Here is a 6878-nt window from a genome sequence, read left to right on the forward strand (position 1 = left end):
CCACCCCCTCGCCATAGCCACGCCCTCCGTCAACCCCACGCCGTGCTGCCGTGTCCAGGAGCTTCGCCGCCGTCCACTTCATCGAGCTAGCCGAGCCCCGTGTGCTCGAGCGGCCCGAGACCACCGCACCGACCTCGCCCGAGCTCGCCGTCGCCGGAGATCCCCTTCAATGCCGTCGCTGCCTCAGCTCGTCCCCGACCCCGCCGGTGGCCTCTACGGGAGCGCTGTGAGCCTAGCTACCCCTCCGACCCTCTCTCTCTCTCATTCCCGAGCCGTGTAGCCACCGCACGAAGATCACACGCACGCACCGCCGCGGATCTCGTCGCCGACGTGCTTCCGGCCATCCTCCGGCCAACCCGCGGTGTCCAACGCACTCACCACGCTGCGTTAGGCCCAACCGTGCACTCCCCGCACCTCACCGATCCCCCTAGCGACAAGTTCGACTTTGGCCGAACTCCGGTGGCCGCCAAAGTCGTCGCCGGCGCCAACTCGGGCCACCCCGACCCCAACGGACTCCACCAAGAGCTGCGGCTCGACCTCAGCTCCGCTCCGGTGCCCTCCGCGGCTCGTTTGGTTGCCGGAACGGCAAAAATCACTTCCGCCGCCGCGTCGGCCTCGCCGGCGGCTAAACGCCGGTGCAGCCGACCCGGGTTTGACCACGGGTGGGCCCTGGTTGACTCCCCTGAGTCAATGACAGGTGGGGCCCAGCCCTGTTAATTAAACATGTTTAGTTTTAATTAAACTTTAATTAAAATAATCACCCTGACATGCGGGACCCACTGTCAGGTTTGACCCGGACGTGTTCCGTTGACCTGCTGACGACACACTAACGTCAGGCTGACGCAATAATTGATTTTCTGGAATTATTCTAATATAGGAAATTCCAGAATATAATTTAAACTTCAAAAATTCATAACTTTTATTCTCTAACTCCAATTCAGACAAATTATATATGAAAAATGATCAGAAAAATCCAATCTATCCATCTGTACTATTTTCATGCATGATTAAACAAGTTAACTTGATGTTTAATGCAGAACAAGGAAAAGCACTTTAAAAGGCCATGTTTGAGTTTGAAATTTGAATCTTTGATTCAAATTGGTGCAAACCCTTCTGGTCTTAGTTGCATTAGCCCAACACACTCATATTGCTATGTTTCATGCATGCATCATATTGTTGCACATTGTTTGGTGATGGTTGTGTATCGGTGTTCTTTGCGGCAGGATCTGCCTCCGAGGAGTACCGTGATTACCCTAACGAAGAACCGTATCAGTGCATCGAACCATCAGGCAAGCAACCAACCATTTGATCATATCGATACAATCCCATGTTCTCGCTCCTGCTCTCTTTTACTGCATTAACACAACGCGTTTCAAACTGCTGTGTGCTACGGTAGTTGAACCCACTTCCTCTGCATGACCTGTCATTGCCACAGTAACTAGATGAAACCCACTAGCATGTGTAGGAGTTGATTGAGCCATATGTATGTGTTGTTCCTACCTTGCTATGCCTGCTATGCTTAGAGTCCTGTCAGGTCTGGTTCATCTGGGTGATGGGCTAGAGTGAAATGATTATGTCAGTAATGAGAGTGGTGTGGTGAACACGATTTGGTAAAGGTATCGATGAGAGGCCATGTAGGAGTACATGGTGGGTTGTTTCATTGAAGCCGACCTTAAGCACTGAGATCTGTATGTGTGATTTAAGAATCAGCTACTACCATGCATTGGGCCCTGAAATATGACCCCGCTCGACTTCTTATTCACCCTAGCTCTCTGTCCAGGAGTTCCAAGTAGTTTCTGGTGTTTGTAGCCTACTGGAGGCCGCGGACAGCGCTGACCGTAGGGGTGGGCTGTGATGCGGTAGGTACGTGGCCGGGTGTACCGAATACCCGTTAGGTATTTCGGGAACCCTGTTCACATCGTTCGGGGCCGTATGGGAAACCTCGGCCGGACTCCCTGCGGATGGAACCTGGATAGGCGATAAACCTGGACTAGAGGCTTAGGTGTTTAGGTAGGTCGTGGTCTACACCCACGTCGGCTTTCGCTTGAAGTCTGCCGAGCACATGTCGTGTGCAGACGCTAAGTGGTGGAAACATGTATGAAGAAGTACACCCCTACAGGGTTAACATGATCTATTCGAATAGCCGCGTCCGCGGTAAAGGACTACTTGGTTGCCTATACAGTTCATAGACAAGTAAATGGAAACTACTAAAAGCCTCAAGATAAGTGTGAGTGCCGAGGATGGCTCTTCCGTAGGAAGACGGAGGTGGATCCTCGGTAGTGTATTGAAGTGGTGATTAGTGGACTCGTGTGCGAAAAACCATTTCAAGTTGGAGTCTCGTAGGTTATCCTAGCCAAGAGTCAAAGCTGGCTTGCTGCAATAACTCCACCAACCCTTCTTGATAATATGCATGTATGTAGGATCTGATGTAAGTCTTGCTGAGTACCTTTGTACTCATGTTGCTATAATTTACATTTTTACAGAAGACGCTGCAACCCCTTCTGATGGGTTCTACGTAGACGTTGACATCAACGAGTAGGCTAAAGGCCCAGGTGGTGATCCTGAGCTTGTGAAGGACCACATAGTATAGCTAGGCTTTCCAAGCCTCTTTTATCTTTCTAGTTGTCTGTACTCAGACAAGTTACTTCCACTGCTGGTTTGTATGACTGTATGACTTGAATGCTGGTTCGTGAGACCCGTACCTTGTGTATGTTATGTATGGTTCTCTGAGCCTTAAATAAAGTACTTGTGTCGTAGAGTCATGTTGTGATGCCTTGTTGTATTTGCACATATCGAGCATATTGTGTGTATGATTGAAATGCTTGGTATGTGTGGGATCTGACTATCTAGTTGTTTATCTTTAGTAGCCTCTCTTACCGGGAAATGTCTCCTAGTGTTACCGCTGAGCCATGGTAGCTTGCTACTGCTCTGGAACACTTAGGCTGGCCGGCATGTGTCCTTCTTCGTTCCGGTGTCTGTCCCTTCGGGGAAATGTCATGCATTGAGTACCGGAGTCCTGTTAGCCCGCTACAGCCCGGTTTACCGGAGTCCTGCTAGCCCAGTGCTACAGCCCGGACCCACTTGCTGATGACCGACACGTTCGAAGCTGGGTCATGGATGCCTGTCCTTGTAAGTATGTGCCACTTTGGGTTTACAACTAGTCATGTCAGCCCGGGCTCCTTAACATATGGATGCTAGCGACACTATCATATACGTGAGCCAAAAGGCGCAAACGGTCCCGGGAAAAGGTAAGGCGACACCCGTGGGGATACCGTGCGTGAGGCCGCAAAGTGATATGAGGTGTTACAGGCTAGATCGATGTGTCATCGAGTCGGGGTCCTGACAAGCCCCCTCGCGTATAACGCGGTGGTTGTCAGGACCCCGACTCCATGGCACACCGATCTAGCATGTAACACCTCATATCACTTTGCGGCCTCACGCACAGTATTCCCACGGGTGTCGCCTTACCAGGCCCAGGACCGTTTGCGCCTTTTGGCACACGTATATGATAGTGTCGCTAGCATCCATATGACAAGGAGCCCGGGCTGACATGGCTAGTCATGAACCCAAAGTGACACTAACTTATAGGGACATGCATACATGACCCAGCAACGAACGTTTCGGTCATCAGCGAGTGGATCCGGGCTGTAGCAACTGGGCTAGTAGGACTCCGGCAAACACCGCGTGACATTTCCCTGAAGGGACAGACACAGGAACGAAGAAGGACACATGCCAGCCAGCCTAAGTGTTCCGGAGCAGTAGCAAGCTACCAAGGCTCAGTGGAAGCACTAGGAGACATTTCCCAGTAAGAGAGGCTACCAAGGATAAACAACTAGATCGTCAGATCCCACACATACCAAACATTTCAATAACATGCACACAATATGCTCGGTATGTGCAAATACAACATGGCATCACAACATGACTCTACAACAAAAGTATTTTATTCAATAGGCTCCAAGGAGCGAGATATTACAAACATGCGTCTCTCGACCCAGCATTCAGAGCATACAAGTCAAAGCACAAATGGAAGCTTAACATGTCTGAGTACAGACATCTACAAAAGAAAAAGGCTGAGAAGCCTGACTATCTACCAGATCCTGCCGAGGGCACAAGTTCATAGCTGAGGTAACAAGCTAACATCGAAGTCCACATGGAACTACTAGTGAGACAGGAGTCCCTCTGCAAAACATAAAATAGGCAAACGTGAGTACAAATGTACCGAACAAGACATACATCAAAACTAACTACATATGCATCATTATCAACAAATGGGGTGGTGGGGTTTAACTGCAGCAAGCCAGCTTTGACTCAGTGACTATCCGGAACTAAGACTGCATATAACTCTTTTGAGGTGGCACACACGAGTCCACATATTCACCATATCTATACACCACTATGGATCTGCTCCAGTCTCCCTACGAGAACGCCATCCATAGCACTCACGCTTATCTTGCGTATTTTAGAGTATCGACTTTCACTTGTCTATGAACTGTATAGGCAACCCAGAAGTCCTTTACCGCGGACAAGGCTATTCGAATAGATGATGTTAACCGTGCAGGGGTGTACTTCTTCAAACATGTTTCCACCACTTAGCGTCTGCACACGACATGTGTTCAGCAGACTTCAAGCGAAAGCCGACGTGGGTGTAGACCACGACCTACCTAAACACTCAAGTCTCTACTCTAGGTTTATCACGTATTCAGGTTCCATCCGTAGGGAGTCCGGCTGAAGTTTCCACATACGGCCCCGAACGATGTGTACAGGGTTCCGCGACACCAAACGGGCGCCCGGCATACCCGGCCACGTGCCTACCCCATAACAGCCCACCCCTCCGGTCAGCGCTGCGCACGGCCTCCAGCATACTACAAACACTAGAAACTACTTGCAACTCCTGGACAGAGGACAAGGGTGATTAAGAAGTCGAGCGGGGTCATATTTCAGGGCCCAATGCATGGTAGTAGATGTTCCAATGATCACGAACACAGAACTCAGTTCCTGAGGACGGCTTCAGTGAGACAACCCACCATGTACTGCTACATGGTCTCTCACCGCTACCTTTACCAAATCGTGTTCACACACTTAGCTCACACATAGTAAGACATGTTCACACATCTGTGATTCATCCCCGATGAATCAGACCTGACTCAACTCTAAGCAGTAGCAGGCATGACAAACAAGCATGAATGAGTAGGCACAACAGGGCTCAAACAACTCCTACTCATGCTAGTGGGTTTCATCTATTTACTGTGGAAATGACAGGTCATGCACAGGATAAAGGGGTTCAGCTATCGCAGCAAGTAACAGATGAATCGGTGTTGTGCTAATGCAGTAAAAGAGAGCAGGAGCGAAGAGTAGGATTGTACCGGAATGAACAAGGGGGTTTTGCTTGCCTGGCACTTCTAAAGATAGTATAGCTCTTCATCGGTGTCATCGATCTCGTCGTCGGTATCACGTCTAACGAGAGGGGACAAATACTGGCAACACGGAAGGAAACACAATCAATGCAATGCACGATATGATGCATGATCACGACATGGCAATATGAGTGTGTTGACCTAATGCAAGTACAACCATATGGGTTTGGGTCATTTTGAACCAAAGGTTCAATCCCAAATTCAAATTATGAATTTAAATAGTGCCTTATCATGTTTTGATATAAACAGCAGGATTAAGTTGCTTAAACATGCAAGAAGCCAGTACAGGTGGATAGACTGAATTTTTCTGTTCATTTTTCATATAGAACTTATTTCATTCTTAGTTACGGTTGAATTTATATGAATTTTAGAAGTTTTAGCTATTTTCCGGAATTTCTGAATTATTTTTAATCTAGAAAATGATTAACTGCATCAGCATTGCGTCATGCTGGCGTCAGCAGGTCAACAGGGCTGCTCTGGGTTAAACCTGAGCAGTGGGGTCCACTGGTCAGTGACACAGTGCTGGTTAGTGTCGCTGACAGGTGGAGCCGGGTCAACGGACACGTCAGCAAGTCAATACTGACGTGTGGGGTCGGTGAACGTGTGATGTGGCTAGGTCAAACTGACCTGTGGGCCATGGGGGTTAGTTTAATCTAAACACAAACAAAACCCGGGTTAGTCAGGGCGTGGGGCCCAGCGGTCAGTGGGTCAAGGGGGTTAACTAACTAGTAATTAGGCCCCAATGATGGTGCCATGTCAGCGGCTTAGTGCCGGCGATAACCGGAGCACGGCGGCGTTCGCCGTCCGGCCAACTCCCGTGTCGGGAGGACATGCAGATGGTCTCGTTGGAACAGCCGCGACGCGGCGCATCCAGCGGTGGCTGCGGGTGCGGCTGGGGTGGTCGGGAATGTCGACGGCGTCGAGTTCCGTGGCGGCGTAGCTGCGGCTTGCACGGGTTCGAGGGCCACAGTGCAAGAGTGGGCGACCTGAGGCGTGCTTGGGTTGTCCAGGCAGGGTGGCTAGCAACGGCGAGCTTCGCGGCGGCGGTAGCGAGCTTCGGCCAAGGTAGGGCTATGGCCTAGAAGTCGAGCGCAGCTAGGGAAGAAGAGGGAAATGACGCGGGGGCTCGCCGTGAGTGCAGGGGGCACCGGAGTGGGCTCGGGGAAGGGCTGGAGGAGGCGAGGCGTCAGCGGCGATCTCCGGCATCCGAGGAGGGGAACGACGACGAGCCACTCGTCTCAGGGCAGATCCGCTCGGACACGCTGGACACACTGGTGAGTCGGCGGGGGCACGGTGGCCGCGATGGTGACGAACGGCGGCGACGAGCCCGTTCGGGTGAGTGAGAGAGAGAGAGAGAGAGAGAGAGAGATCCAGGGGAGAGGGTGATGACGGGGGAGAGTGAGAGGGGTCCGGGAGGGGGGTAGCATGGCGACGCATGGAGGCGTCCAGGGCGTCGGGGAT

Source organism: Triticum dicoccoides, chromosome 3B (assembly GCF_002162155.2).
Source record: "Triticum dicoccoides isolate Atlit2015 ecotype Zavitan chromosome 3B, WEW_v2.0, whole genome shotgun sequence".
Taxonomy (NCBI): Eukaryota; Viridiplantae; Streptophyta; class Magnoliopsida; order Poales; family Poaceae; genus Triticum; species Triticum dicoccoides.